This window comes from Symsagittifera roscoffensis, chromosome 6, assembly GCF_963678635.1.
Source record: "Symsagittifera roscoffensis chromosome 6, txSymRosc1.1, whole genome shotgun sequence".
Classification (NCBI taxonomy): Eukaryota; Metazoa; Xenacoelomorpha; order Acoela; family Convolutidae; genus Symsagittifera; species Symsagittifera roscoffensis.
In genome coordinates this window covers 5684131-5700614 of record NC_087067.1, presented here as the reverse complement: position 1 = coordinate 5700614, position 16484 = coordinate 5684131, and the positions used below count along the sequence as shown (strand labels likewise).

Here is a 16484-nt window from a genome sequence, read left to right as displayed (position 1 = left end):
GAACGGGATTGATTTGTTTGTTGGGTCTTTTAAACTAAGATGGTATGTAGTCTAAGTGATTTCGAGTGAGAATGAATTGTTTTATTAGAAACATCGAGATTATATGGTGTGAAAACTGTGCCAAGTGAGTCATTATCTTCGATATTAGGATAATTGGGGTTAAATTGCCTAAAAGTACCATATTAATGTTACTATCGAGTAATAAATATCATATCGAGTGACTATTGTGCACAATCAATCGACTGAGCAAGTTCTTCATTGAATTCAGTTTTGCTTACTTTGCTTGGATTGTGAGATATAATTAAAAGAACGGCTCTTTCATTTTCATTTGATGCTGTTTTGAATTCAATCCATAAACTGTCAGTATAAATCCGAATAAATTTTGTAAATGGCTGATTTCTTTAATTTATCAAACCCTTCGAAGCTCAATTTGTGCTGTGATATTTTTACACTTGAGTCTGCCTTTAAATGGGCCGAGAAATAACAACAATGCAAATTTCGGTAGTAATTTGGGATTTAAATTGGCCGAGAAATTACAAAAAGGAGAATTTTGGTAGTAATTCGGGCTTTAATATGGCCGAGAAATTACAACTAGGTAATTTTCGGTTGTAATTCGGCATTAAAGATTTTTTTAAATTCAGTTGTAATTAGGTAACTCAGGATGTTTTATCTCTCGGATTTTTTATTACAATTTTACTCATACGATTTGATTAAAAAAACAAATGATATTTTAAACATTTTTATTATCGAAGTTTCGATTTTAACATGAAATAGGAATTTACGAAAATTACAAAAATTGAGAGATAATTTCTGGGTTTGTTGTAATTAAAACTCGATAATTATCATTTTTTAGTTACAGCAAATCTTCAACAATTGAGTTATATTTCTTGAATTCAGAAAAGTTTCAATAAGAAAAGTCAAAAGAGATAAGCAACTGTTTTGTAGACGTTTTTTTTGTCTCCGTTTTTTTTCTTCAAATCAGTTGCTAGGGTTTCATACCAGGGTTGTAAGAAAATTAAAACATCTTGGTTTTAAAATAGGTTTTGAAGCGCATGTTTTCTATTAAAAAATTTTTGTGTTCGTTTGTTTTTCTGAAAAATTTCAATAAAAACAAACACGAAACAAAAAATTTTTCAGAAAAACATTGAAAGTCGAACAGTGTTAGTTTGCAGTTGTGGAGAGAATTTTAAGCACGTAATTTCAAGCACGAGAATTTTAAGCACGAGAATTTTTTTACGCATGAGAATTTTATGCACGAGAATTTAAAGCACGTATTTCAGCAATTTGCTGTTGTTTCCGGCTACTGAAGCAGTATCTTTTCTGCTTGAATTTTATTTCTCAGCAAAAAGATAAATTGTCTCTAGTGAAGTGTTTTTTGAAACCTGTTTAAAACTTTTCCTATAACAATAGGAAATTTTCCTACCCTGTTTCGTGCGCACAAGATCTGAAGCCAATTCTCAGCGCGCGGTTTGTTATTGCGCGTTTCAGATGCATAAAAAAAACCCCGTGAGTTATATGTAATATTTATTAATTCGTAAAGTAGCTTTTAATTTTACAGTAGCGATTTGAGCTGTTATATGTTTTCAAAAGTTTTCGCACAGCGTTACGAAAAGGAGGCTTACACTTGCAACCGGGTAATAAGACTTGCAACCTTTGCTTAACACTTGCAAAGATGTTGCAACAGGGTAATAAGACTTGCAACTTGCAACTTGCAACCTTTGTTTAACACTTGCAAAGGTGTTGCAACCGGTTAATATATTTTCCTCCGTAAATAACGTTGTTCACAGGGCTCATCTGGACTCATTTTCTAGAAGCCTATGTTGGCAAAAAATTATCGCAAAAGACATATTTTGTTAATATTAGTATTCTACTCCGGTCCTATTTACCTTTGCGTCTTCGGTACACTTGGTCTGGAGGTATTGAATGAGTCTGGAACGGCAAAGGTAATGGGTTCGAATCAGACATGATTGAATTTCTTTTTATTTTTTTTGGCCGATTAAGTATCGTTCTAAATTAAATCGGCAAAGTGGCCGAATAGCTTTGTTCGACGGACGAAAATAGTTTTTGTATGCGTGCGTGTGTTGATTAAGGGCGAGGGGTTCTTAGAACCGTTTGACTTTTAAGTCTTTTTGAAGTGTTTTTTTTCTCGATTTACTTTTTTCTGCACAAATATTTTCACCTTTTAATCGCTTGGTAAGTTTTTTCCAATGCTAATTTCCGATACTATTGCCTTTTTTTCTTCATTTTGATAGATCTAGTTTTTGACATATTCGATTTTTCTCGACTTAATTGTTTTGCTGTTTTGTGACGCAAGTGGTGTGAAGCTCCGCTTGCCCTCTGTGTTTAAGATTTTGGATGAATGGGTAATTCAATGATTGAAGTGAAGGCAAAGGCAAAACGAATTTTTGACACCCTTTTTTTGTACTGATATGAATTATTATTTTTACAATTGAGTTTCTTGTATCGAAAACTGACGGAATGAAGAATTTTGAAAATTAGGATAAAACGATCGACTGAAAAAATCTTGAAAGTTTTCCGCTCAAAGTTGTATTTTTTGCGCCGTGATTGCCTGTCTTAAGTTCAATTTCAAATCATTGGCTGGAACGAAGGCTAACTACAGTCGCGGGAAAAAGAAGTGGCAAGTTATTGATTTCAACAAGCAAATGAACTATTGTTTTCTTCCCGATTTTGTGGTTTTCCCGGCACCCGTTTTAAATATACAGTTGACATTTTGGCATGTCATAGATGAAACTGTTTGAAAGGAGCTAGCCAATCCAAAGTTAAAAAATCTTGTTTTGAAAGGTTAAAATAGTCATAAATGATAACTAGTTTCAAAGGTGTTTTTGTGGTAGAAATATCAGCCCAAACAACTCAATGACTATCAATTTATGGAGGCAAATTGAATCTGTGGGGAGTTGATGAGGTTGACGTTTTTTTACATTGCGGAAAAATGAAAAGACAAAATTATTGGAAAAATTACTTGGTCCTATCTGTTTTGAAGATACTCATATTAGATGTTTTGGGCGCCTATACCAGAAATTTGGGCTTATATTAGAGACAACAAAACTGATTATAGAATTCTGGTCATGGATATCAGTAAATTGTTGTTGGTTCTTTCATTCAGCTGCCCAAATATGCTCGTGGATAATCAGCCGTTTTTTGTTTCCTGACCAAGTTACTTTCTATCCAGCCTCCGAGCCATCCATCGTCCGTCCATCAATCCAACCAGCCATCTATTGAGCCACCCATCTATGCAGCCTGCAAGCCATCTCTACATTTAGCAACCCGTTGTCTAGCCATCTATCCATCCAGCTTGAATTCCATACTTCCCTCCAGCCATCCATCAGTCAGTCTATCTACCCATCCATCGATCAATTCAGCCAACTATTATCATCGTTCGAACCAGTCATATAGCCATCCATTTTTTCAGTCATTCATCCATCTATCCATCCATACATACATCCAGCTGACTATCGTTCGTGCCAGCTATCCAGCCAGCCATGCATCGGTTCAATCCAGCTTGCTGTTTATCCATCCAGCCTTCGATCCATCCATTCAGCCTTCAGACCCATCCAATCACCTAAATTAACTAATGTTACAAACATGTGAGTATTCTTCATAAAATTTATATGTCTTTTTCAGGCGCAGCAGGAGCTTTCATTCTGGATGAAAAAGTAAACGGAGGCTTGAGGCTGAAATTATCTAAAAGTTTGAATTAAATGCCTTTAAAACTTGAGAAAAAGGTCGGTTTTCATTGTGCTTGGGGCAATTTTCAAGGCACCAATTGTTTGTGATTCACTTCGATCTTGTATAAGTTTACTAGCCCTGACTGTGTAAGCATCCTCTATTTTTTCGGCCTAGGTTGTTTCGGATTAATTTTTTTTTCGGCTTAGTGGCCTAATTTTGTGACCTTTGAAGGGAAACACAATTTTTACGCTCCGCTTTCTGTGGAATCACAAAAGACAAAAATCGTAGAACTTCAGAGTTTTATGAAAGGTTTTCATTATTGATTTCAACGGAGTTTACCCGGATCTACTTAACAATCTTCCCTATATCCAGAACCCTACCTTTCTGGATAAGGTGAGGATTGTTTAGTAGATTAAGTTAGTCGAATTGTTGGCCAATCAGAGTGCAGAAAATCCGAATTCCAATAGAAAACTCTAGTGCTAATGTTTCTGAACACTTTTTTTAACCGGCGATTGTTTTGCTGGACGTGTTTTTCTCGAACTTTTTCGAGACACACTTATTAAGTTTTTACTCTTGTTTTCTCAACAGTTTTTGATTTTTTTTCTGACGTGGATTTCGGTAGATTTTTAAAGCTAGTAATTCTATGTTTGCGTGGTATCACAGGTGATGTGCTCAATTTTTTTGTTCTTGAAGTTGATCGGTTTCAAATTTTTTAGAAGACGATGTGATTTTATGGTCAGACGCATCTACTATGATCTGTTTTCAGATAGCTTTACAGGCATGGAAAAGGCTTGCTTGTAGCAAGAACATCTGTAATTTACTACTTCTAAAGTTTGTTGCAACGGGCAAAAGCCATTTACTCAAGCATATATGGAGTGGTTTGGTCCAGCGTCACTCAATGCATCTGCATCGCGGATTCTTCCAGCTACTTTGATTATGCAATGACTGATTTCACACCATGAAAGTGCCAGAAGTACCTGTCACGTGAAATTCCTGTCAGTTTGAAAGCATTGAACGTATGAAGTTTAAGTGTTGAGATGGTAATTATTAGGGAAAAAATCAATCATAGAGCAAGTATTGAATCACTTTTTCCAAATACTTTTTTAGAACCTCTGCTTTAACTCCTACGAACTTTGCATATCTGCAAAATATTTGTTGAGTTTCTGACTGGTTTTATGTATTTAGGTAAAGAACACGACATCCAATTTTTGTGTGATAGCAATTAAAGAGGTGTAGAGAGTTTATGATAGCGTGTGAAAGTTTGAAGACCCCCTGTACAACCCAAAGGATCCCTTTGCATTTCGGTCCTTTTACGCTACTAGTATCTTGCTTGGGTGACCCGTTAAAACTTTTTAGAGGCGCCAATGTTTTTTGCGATAGCTCGGAAAGTCCATAATGATATACTTGCTGTCTAACAAAAAAAAACTTTTTTTTGGAAACTCCTAGATCCATATACTCTTGTACCTTTAGAGATTCCAAAACTAGTTTTAAAAGGGGCGATATGTGTTACAATGGTACCTAAAAGGTTGTTTTATAGTTTCAATGCTTTCATTCACGCCAAAATCTCTTTTGATAGACTGAAGATGAAAATGATGATGAAAAATTTAAATCACTTGTGCTACATGACAAAAGTAACAACATTCCTCGTGTTACAGAGCATCGCTTATTACAATATCTGCAGATATTATCTTCATTTAATTACTGATGCTTAACCACAGCAGCCGACTACAACTTGTACTTACTACATAGATGTGTTTTAAAGCATCAAAAACATCCTTCTTTAACTTGAACTGCTATTTGATGGCGAGTTTACTGAATGTGAATGCATTGATTGTTAGACAAGTTGTCTGTCCAAACATGATCAGATTAATATCGATTTCTAGAAATATCGATGATTCTTGGTCACCGCTAGAAAACTGGGAGTAATTCAAATTTAAACGAAGACCACTGAATTGGTTTCTCAAATGAGACCGTCTTCTTTTTACTGTTCCATTAATTACTACTACAACAACAACACCAAACAACAACATTAAGCAAGTAGCAAATAGTTTTCCGACAACTGTTTTGTTGAAAAAACTAAATTCCCAAATGAACTGATAGTTTCGGAAATTATATTATAATCTGAACAAGATGCTGAGAAAAGTACATCGTTGTTACCTTTTGAGTAAAGTATAACCAAAGTGATCGAGATGTTCAATTGAATCTACCACCTATGCTTATATGACACCAAAGTGTTTTTAAAAATTGAAACATCAATGAAATTTTCGACTAGTTTTATCTAAAGATCTCAAGTACCCACACCATTGAGCATCAGCGATCGTTTTTAACCTTGCGATTAGCAAGGGTTTTGCCACCGAGTATTAGACTTTTTCCTGTTAAAAACGTTGTTCACTCAATGTCGTCATTTTGAAAAAAAAAATCTAATGAAAGAATGGTGTCCATATTTTTAATTTTTTTGAGTGTTTTTTTTTTGAAGAATTTAACCAAGATCAACCGTACAGTATCTATTTGGAAATTTGGATTTTTCCGGAACTAACTTTCAGTGTAGCCTAGATTTATATAAAATTAACAGTTTTATGAAAGAAATTTGATTGAAAAAACAATAATTTAGGTAATTAAAAGCATTTAAAACCAATTCCACATAAATCTCTGAATACCAATTTTTTTGCGCGTTTGATCGAAATGCATACTTTATACAGAATTAATTTTCAAAAGCAATACATGGCTGGGATGGATCGTCTGCGGTTGGTGTTTTAGGAGGGAGAGGAGATTTTACGGTTGATCCGTTTTTTGTTTTTTGTTGAAAATTCTGCTCATTTTTCTTGGCTCCTAGTTAAATTTTAAAAATTGTCTGATTTGAGAAAAACGATGGGTTTTCTAATTATTTGTGCAATTTAAAATTGGTTTCATTGCTCGCCAAGCTGCAAACATCGGTTGGAGTAGCAGAGAATTTCTTCCATCGAATATTTTTTTCGAATAATTTTTTTGCTGAAAATAGAAAAAAAAATGTCTGGCGCATTTTTATTGATTTTTTCTCAATTATGTCAACTTTCAGTGAGCCGGATGATGCTAGTTTTTTAACGGCGGAGTTAACCAAAGTAAGCGGTTGAATTTTTTTTCTCAATTTCCTTGCTTGATTTTTGCATGCCGATGGAATGAATAACTTATTTGTAGACGACAAAAATGAGTTTTTTTTTGTATTCAAACTGAAAATGGTTATAAAGACCCTTGAAAATAGACGTTTTTCATAGCAATATTAAAAATTTGCATTTGTCCTTGCAAAACTTGTATAATTTATATGATAGTATAGGTGTTGTTATCAAAGTCATAAGTATTTATTTAGTGAAGCTAAACTTCAGGCTCCTCAAAAACAAAAAATAAAAAAAATCTCTAGTTTTTCGGTTCTTTTGCCAATGCATAAATAACTGGTTGGAACACTTTGTGCTACTTACATAGTAACCGACTATTCTTGGGCCTTGCTGGCCTCAGAAAATGACTTCGCCGCTGACTTAAACGTCTCATATACTTGATTATACTGCGGTCTTTACTTTTAGCATGTGAAAGTTCCTCGACTTAAACGCTTTCATCTTGCGCAAAGCAGATGTATATCGGAAGTCCAAGGATCTTTTTGATATCTTCAATTACTTGGTTTCCATCGAAATCATCATCAAGCATATTTCTTCTTTTCTTCAACTTTTAGTCAAATGTTCGTTCTGAATCGTACTGAAGTTGAGTCTCAATGAAAACAATTAGGTGGCATTTCAGGTGGAATTACAAGAACTTTTTACGCTTCTCTTAGATGTAAGTAGAATTGATGACGCGACATGAAAGCGTCAACACTATGTTTTGAAACAAATATGAACAAAGAACACAGTTTTGAAGAATCGTTTCATTGTTTATTAAATATACATTCACAACTTTAAACTGGTAATTTGAAATGTTCTGTTCTTATAAGGATAACTAATTAATGTCTCAAAGCAAATTTTTAGTGACAGCGGTGCAATATTTGCTTAGAAGTTTGACGGCGATAGAAAATTGTTTCGAACTCTTCCTGACTGGATCATTTTTTTTATTTTAAAAAAATTGCGCAGTGTGTATTTAATCAGGCAACTTTCTTAGTAAGAACAATGAAAACTTTAAATATTTGTGTTTTTGCTACAAGAAAGTCTTAAAATGCTCTAGTAACTACAGATGTCCATTCATCGATATTCATGCAATTTTGAACGCACTTAGGTATATATGATTTTTTGAGTTCCTCTGCTAAAAATTAGGTAAATTGCGCCCCTAAATCCAATTACGAAAGCAAAAGTGGTGCGAAAACGTGAGCGTCGTCTAGTTTCGAAGGTGGATTTTAATTTTTAGATTTAGCGAAATGAAAACTTTATTTATTGATCCAGTTTTCTCGAATGGAGTTAATTTTATCAAAAAAAGTTTCAATCATAAAATCGTCTTGAAATTCAAAGCCTTAAGGCCATATATTTTCAACTTTGAAAAAAATAAGTTTTTTTTTGTTTCCCAGTGTTCATTGACTGTCTCCAACTGTCTGTTGGCTATGATATTGGTTGCTAATTTTTCTGAGCAATGTGTCTTTTTTGTTCCGACTTTGAAAAAAGAGTCTGAATATTTGTGCGTGAGGTTTTTAATTTCTCCCGACAATTTCGACCTAACCAACCGCTTTTGAACAACAATTTGTATGGCTACCGAAAGACTTTATATTGACTTGCGAGAGCAAATGACTTGTTGTCGAGAACTAGGCGTTTTCCTTAAACAACTATTCTAACAAATCTGGTCGAGTTTGTTCTGGCTCTACAAGAACTTTTTTTTCAATGTTTTGTGTTCTAGCTCGCATCATGTGAGAAGGAATTGCCTGAGATGAAGCAGGCCTGAAGTGCTGTTAAATCTGAAAAAATGTTATATCCGAATTTTTTTGATACTTTCCTTCAAATTTTCTAGAAGAGTTGATCGTTGTCAAATGTCATTTTATAATCTGTTTTATTTCTGTATAATTGTTCCGTAAAATGTCTTGTTCAACACTTGAAAGTGACTGCAGCAGTATAGAGTTCAAATAAACCACCTTTAAGTTCAAAGTAGTTAGTAAATAATTTTTTCAAATAATGGTAATGAAGACAAATGATTTTTTTTCGGATTCGTCGTTTTCGTCCTAATTTCTATCGGCTCATTTTTTTTTCAAATACGACTGTGATTATTTGATTCTTTTTAGCAGCCAGATTTCCAAAGAATGTTTTTTCTTTCATTTGAATAGTTTATACTTAAATTGAAAGTTGTGTTAATGGTGAAATTCTGATTCATGATTATTTTTTTGTTGATTTTTTTCCTCCAAGTTTTTTTGCCTTAAAACCATTTTTTTTGCCTTAGTTGTCGCGCGATAAATGTTTCTCCGTATATTTAAAAGTTATTTATGAATATTGTTTGAAACAAAATATTGAAATTTCGACTTTCAAGTAATTTTTCAAAAAATCGACTCCTTTCTCTTTCTATTCACTATCTTGTGTTGCAATGTTTTATTTTATCGCAAGTGTAGCGAGGCTTTGCTTTGCCTGTGTTAATTTCTGTTTTTTGATGATTGTAAAAGCTGATGAATCATTTGATAGGTTAGCCTTAACTGAATTCATATTTCTTAGTTTGTCTGGCGCTTTTGGTCTAGGGTTAATATCTGCGCCTGGTACGACGAACGTTCTTAGCTCGAATCTCGCCAGGGCTTGTTTTTTTTTCAAACGGAAAAACTCAATTTAAGAAAAGTTGTCGACCTACTGTTTATCTGCTTCTGTTTGTTCGGCTTAGTTATCACAGCACGTATTTTTCTTGAGCTGTAAGCTAATTTGGCATTTCATTGTTTTGATTTATGTTTGATCGGCTTCGTGGCCTAAGTTTTGTAGTTTGAAGGGAAAAGTAGGTCTTCATCCTTTTGTGCGTTTTCGGAGGAGTGAGCGTAAAATTTTAAAACTTAGCTTGAGACTAAACGGGAGCTTACATAGTTTTTGTCGGCCTAGTTACCGCTTGATAAATTATTCTGAGTTCTTATGTAACACCGATATGTGTGTTCTGGGGGTGATTTTCTCAAGTTTAACGTCATTGCAGCAAAACTTGGTAGTACTGATTTTCGAAGTTTTTCATTTTTCGACTTCAGGCAGTATTTCTCTGGTTTACTGTTGTCTAGCTTGCAATGCTATGTTTGTGTGATGTGTGATATCGCAAGTGGTTGACACTAGATTAGGCGGCAGCTGGAGCCAGTATTACAAAAATTAACAGTCTGGCTACTAAAAACTTAATTCGACGCATTTTCGAAATATATACAAACAGTGGCGTGCGCAGAAATTTTTGTAGGGGGAGAGGTTAATTTAGGTCGGCTAATTTGATTTTACGAGCTCTCTGAAAATACTACAAGGACCCTATTTTGTCAAATTTTTCAAAAAACAGGAATTCTTAGCCACTTTTGGAAAATGTTGACCAAAAAATTGCGTTTTTTTGGCGCGCGCTCCCCCTCGAAATTGTAATATTGGCGCTATTAGAAAGTTTTTAGGGTTGCTCAGCCAAAAATGGATGTTGTAAAGTTATACCAAAGGGAGAACCCTTTGGTATAACTTTACAAAATCCAATCTGGCTGAGCAACCTTTGGCGCCAATATAACTAATTTTGAGGGGAGAGCTCGCCAAAAAAAATGCGATTTTTTTTGGTCAAAATAACCCCAAGAAATGCCTAAAAACGCCGTTTTTGGCCTTTTTTCAAAAAATTTGACTGCGGCGCAGAGCGTTTGGTTAAATAACGGTCTTTACAGTTATTTGGGAGAGCTCAGAAAATCAATCAGAAATTAAATAATTTTATCACAAACAGCTCCAAAGACTAGTCTTAAAAAGCAGAAGTCGTCACAAAGAACGAACATCCACTAGCAACCAAAAGGGAGTAAAATAGAGATGGTATGATACAAATGGGAAGCTCGACGCGAGGAAAATTTCAACAACAAAGGCAGCAATTATAGGTGTCATTCTTGAGCAACTAGATCTACCCTTAACAGATTAGCCAGAACAAATAATGCTCTTGAAAGGTGACACTTCAGTGTTTAGGCCTACTTAAGTAGTACTAACTTAAATAAATGAAAAGTGATAGAGAATCTGCAGTAGGATGCGTCTGCTCAAAAGCTTAATTTCTTCGACACTTCGGAATCGTGTAGCTCTATCCGATTTCATCACTGTTTTTTGTCAGCCATCATTTGTTTTTAATATTTTGAGAAATTATATCTTTTTGTTACTGCTTATTTTCCAATTAAGTTTTCAATCGCTTTCTTTGCTTAAGTTAGTTGCACTTGAAGAGCAAATTTTATTGTGAAAAGAAAATGAGAAGATCACTGATTTTTTGTGATCTGAACAATTCTTATTGTTCCGACCATTTGAAAATTGTGGGCAAACTGTATTGGGGTGTTTTATTTTTTTTGTTGTACGTTCAAAGTCAGGATTGAATTTTTTGATTTTTGGTCTTATTTCGAGCTATTAAGGTGGACATGGAGGCTTACAGTATCTTATTTAAGCTTAAATTATGCCGTGAAAACTTAGTTTTACTCGAGTAAAGTTAGTTTTTCGAGTTTTTAGTGCCATTTTGAGAATCAAAAATTCAAAAATTTTCTGCAAAAAAGTCAGAAAATGTTTTAAAAATTGGTTAAACGTTTTTTTTTTCGTTTTTCTAGCCATTTTTTCTGCAAAAACTGTTTCCAATTGGCTTATTCAACCTGGTGTCGTATTTGTCTAATTTTTTGTTCAGATTTTTTATCACACCACTCAGAAAAAATGATTAATTTGAAAAAGTTAATTTTTATGTTTTAAGACTGGTCGCATTGTTCTGTGCTACTTGCACAGTAACCGGCTGTCCTTTTTATAGGTACAAATGTTGTTTCTTGTATTTTCAGGGGGATTTAAAACGTTTTTACGATATCAATTTCAGCTCAACGGATGTCTGCTCAAAGATTGTAGGCTTTGTGTAGTATTATTATTAGTAGTATAAGATTTTGATTAAATTCGAAGGTTCCCACTTCGTTTGTTTCAGCTTCGTAAGTTATGTTCCGTTGTTAATTTATTATTCAATTTTTTTGCCAGGCATGTAGAATGAATTTTTATCGAGGCACACAAAAAGTTTATTTTGTATCGCAAGTGATGCGAAGCTCCGCTTCGCCTGTGTGAAACTGGGGTTAAATTTTGCAGCTTCACTTTCATAAGGCCTAACGAAACGAAACAAATTATATATATTTTTTTAAATAGCATGCTACAGTTTTGCTCAACCCTGTAGGATAATGTTTTTTTTTGTATTTTGAGAGTTCACCGGCGATGGTGAAACTGTGGTGATTGATCAATCAAATTTTTTTTCTGCATTAGACATCACAAGTCATCGATAGTTTCAAGAGTATATGACCTTATTGACTGCTGGTAGATTTATTTCAGATCTCGTTGATGCTCTTGAAAGGTTCAGAATATATCGGAACATAATAATTACTAGCAGCGTCTAAAACGGATCTTCACGATTGGTCACTTCAATTATATCACTTAATCTGCTAGAGATTTTACCTTAAGGTATCAGCTCTTTACTATTGGAGCGGCGAAATGCTGACAACTAGTCACTTATGGAATTACTTTTCCAACTGCGATTGATTTTTAGCCGAGCTATGGGCTAGTCGATATGATTCTTTATGAGTATTCGCTCTGACATGAACTGTTTGTGGAATTTGACAGGCTGCAGTTTTCAGAGATGTTTCGCGCGCAAACACACACCCACCAAGCCACACAAAAAATAATCTACGTGAAATTACACAGTTCAAATGATTTAAATTGAGCGCTTATTTTACTAGAACTTACTTGAAGATATTTCTTATTTACTGAGCTTCAAGGTTGACTGGGTTAATTTCTTCAATGAAATTTTAAAAAATCATAACTCGAATTTTTTACATACAATGACTTTTCAATTCCATCTTAAATCTATCGAACGTGTTTATTGATACAGACCCTTGCGGTTACGTAACCTCGTTATTAAACTAGTAGAATCGACTGCGGAATTGCTGGCCAACGGGTGGAGGGGGCATAAGTGGTGGCGGAATTTTGGTTTTAAAGCCAGATATTTGATTACGGCGATTCTGGAAAACATCGCCGAGAAAACTTGTTTGGAGACGAACGGCTTCTAATTACTCTACTATGAATATAACTAGACATTACTATCATAGACATTACTATAGTCACGATTCTTCGTCTGAATGAGCTTACTCTGCTGCGACGCAGTTTTACTTTTCTTTGTTAAAGTTCCACAAACTTTTCATGGGTGCAATTGGGAACCGATGGTGGCGTTTTGACGTTTTGAAAGAAGAAATATGAGAGAAGAGAGAGAAAAAGACACAATTACTGATTCACTTCATTGGGAAAAGCGACGAAACTAGCTTAGTTCGTCGAATGTGGCCACGTCAAATTGGGTCTCTGGGAGCCGGTTGCTGTGCAAGTACTTTTTGTTTCTCTGAACACTGTTTTCGTTGCTTGAACTCATAGATTCTAAATGAATTAATGAAATAATAAGATCCTATTCAGTAGCGGCGGATATAGGGGGGGACGCCTGCCCCCCTCCTCAGTGATTCGACCCTCTGCCGACGCAAAGGGTTCCCCCTTTTATACTATTTTGAGATATCCATTTTTGGCTGACTGACGCCAATCTACACTAAATTTTCGTTCCGGTTGAGCGAACAAGTGTTTTCTTGCCTACTGTTCATGCAGTCTAAAGCTTTGTAAAAGGAGTTAGCTGTTGCTACCACAAACTTTTCGTCTAATTCGGATTCGGGCCAGGGAGCATTATACGGATCACGCGATAAATAATCGACAATCCCCATGTCCTTCCCTGGAATGTGAACTTTTTAAATTGATAGGGCAATAACCGATCGACCCACCGGGTCAACCCTGATTGATACGTTTTGTTTGATCTGTTCCCATCCAGGTCTGAAGTTAAGGCTTTAATTTTCCTTCCTAAGAAGTGGGCGGAGTTTATCCCTTAAACTTGCTGCGTTTAGGATGATTTTCCCTAGGTGATTTATACTACCCAGAAAAGATCTTAATTGCTTTAATGGTTTAGGTGGATTGAGATTTTGAATGGCTTTTCTTTGTGAATTTTGGTGTAACCCCGGACACCTGACTCCGAAAGGCGATGGCCTAGCCAGTCAACTTGATTTTTGAAGAATTCACATTTTGGTATTTTCAACGCATTTTCATCATTCAATTTTTTAAATACCTTCTCTACTAACTTTTTGTAATCTGATTCATTTCCTTTTGACACAATGAAAATATCGTCTAGGAAAAAAAATTTTTTTTTGCGTGGTTGATCGTTCGGTTCGGTCCATGGCTTTTTGGAACTCGGCAGGCATGTCGGCCAAACCATAAAACCATGTGAAGAACCGATATGTCCCTGTAGCGTTCTCCCCGACGATATTGAAGTTACACTGTCTCGCTGTGTCTGCAGCCAGTTTTAACTGACTATACGCATATCTTAGGTCTAAGACTGTGAAATAGCTTGTGCCTTCTTTCTTTTCAGTAACTATCGTACTTAACCCATCAATAAGTTCGTCAACGTTAAGCAGTTGGTACTTGTTTTTGGAAAGTTGTCTGTTTATTGGTTTTGCATCAAATGCCAATTTCATCGAATCATTTTTTTACTGTTATTACATTTAGAGCTATGAAAAAATCGCTTGTGCATTTATCCAACTTAGTAATGTGACCTTCTGTCAGTAATTTTTTAATTTCTTTTTCTACCTTATCATGTATATGAATTGGTCTTCTTCCTTTTTCATGAATCGGACACAAGGGATATTTGAATTTTGAGCTCACTTTGTGGTTTTTTTGAGAGCCCCTGTCTTACAAACAAATTGTCAAATTTTGTAAAGAATTTGTTTTTCCAACCTTCCGACTGCTCGCACATGAGCACGTCAAATCTTGACAGTACTTTTGGAGCTGATTTCTGTGTGGTCGAGATCCCCACCTGTCCTTGTAGATCCAAACCCATTATGCATCTAGTCCTCCGTTCCGTCACTAAGAACGTGGCACCTTTTACTTCCCAACCCGCAGATCGTAGATTTGTCTTTAACGCGCCCAGAACGAAGATCGGTTGTTTATTGTAATCTACAAACTTGGTAGCCAAGTTAAGTTTTTCGGCCGGTATGAATCGTGCCTTTTCCGATTTTTAGATGATTTCCTTTGTCGTCGCCCAATTTAGAAAAGATACTGGACTTCCCTTATCTACTGTCAATTGAATTATTCGATTGTCTATTCGTACCATGGTCTTGAGCGATTTTATTTTGTTGGATGTTGTCCCTCTGAGTAGGTCAATTTTTTGGTTGGGTTTCCCGCGAAATGGTTGGATTTCCCGCGAAATGGTTGGGTTTCCAGCAGTTTTTGCAAGTTTTTCCCATTGCCGTGCTGGTTTTCAGGTGTCCCTGATCAAATGCGCGCCCAGATCTATTGCATGGTTTCGCTTGACCACCGGAATTATTAGGTCTAGTGTTGTTTGGTCGTTTATTGTTTTTCCTCTTGTGCTGTTATTTTCTTGTATTCCCCTTCCAATTTCGTACTGCCATCACTGGTTCTTGTTTTACCTTCACTCCCAAATTGTAACTAATACTCGTTCCTGCCACTGTTGCTGCATTTGTCATTTGAAACGCCATTGTGGTCAATTTAATATGTTCAAATTTTATGGCTCGCTTGAGTACTTCCTTGGGCTCAAGTGTTTCGAAAGTTAAAGTATCCTGCAACGTCATGTTTTTCATTTTAGATAAAAATAAATCTTGAAAAATTTCATTTTGAAGGTTTTCTAACTCCGACCGTGCTGCCTAAGCAGTTAGCGCCGCATGGAATGCTTCCAAATTTCCCCTGGTTCTTGCATTCTTGTAAAGAGTTTGTATCTTTCATACGTTCCACATTTAACCTTTTGGAATGAAGCCGATGCTAGTTCCGTGATTTCCTTGAATGACATTTTGCAAAATTCAGCATGTGGGGTTTTCTGTAAGAAGCTTTTCTTTCCTTCTGTTCCTAGAGAGAGGAATAATCTGGATACAAGCTTCTATCCATTATAATAAACATTGTGACCAACCCTTGGACCACGAGTTCTTCTCTCCTCATTCTCCAGAATAAATCGATCTCATGCTAACTTGTCTCTGAGGTTTCTGGCTGTTATCGCAGCTTCATCTTCTCCTACGCGTGGTGTCTCTGGTCTTGGTGGTGGTTCTTCCAGCGTGTCTTTTGGGTAGCATAATTTATGGGTTGACATTTTCTTTCACCTTTCACGGCCATTAGAAATTGTTCTAACCAAATCTTGAATTGCCACGGTTGGTCTAGATTATCTGTCACCCAAAATACTAGTATTCCCATATCAGTACGATTTTCCTAAGCTGAGAATCCTGCTGGCTGCGCCATGTGATATCTTACGAGGTATCTTGTTGGAAAACTAATTGGTAATTCAAAGAATGTTTTTTCTTGGCTTTGAATAAATAGTTTTTCTCTTTGTTTTTTAGCTACTGAGAGCGGTTCTCAATTAAGTAGTCTGAACTCTCCGCTGTGTACCAAAGGTCTCAGATCTAAATGACCTTGACACTTATAATAATAAAATAATTATAATACTGAAGGTTATGGTTACATCATCCTTACTGCTATTGCAGTAGCAATATCACAAACACGAAGGTCCTGGGTTCGAAACCCCGGTTCGTTGAAAGGTTTCCAGTGTCAGTGGCAAATTAAAAAATAATAAAAACAAGGAAGGGCTCTCGGCTTTAT

At 35.6% G+C, this 16484-nt stretch overlaps 1 long non-coding RNA gene across 2 annotated transcripts; it reads left to right on the top strand.

The window, feature by feature from the left end:
* Positions 1 to 4406: 4406 nt before the first annotated feature.
* LOC134847904 (uncharacterized) lies at positions 4407 to 7677 on the top strand. Of its 2 annotated transcripts, XR_010162880.1 has the most exons (3): positions 4407 to 4682; positions 5264 to 5720; positions 7144 to 7677. It is a non-coding gene; the product is annotated as an uncharacterized LOC134847904 (long non-coding RNA). The 2 variants fall into 2 exon arrangements; XR_010162879.1 differs by lacking the exon at positions 7144 to 7677 and having other exon boundaries at positions 5264 to 5948.
* The last annotated feature ends 8807 nt before the right edge of the window (positions 7678 to 16484 follow it).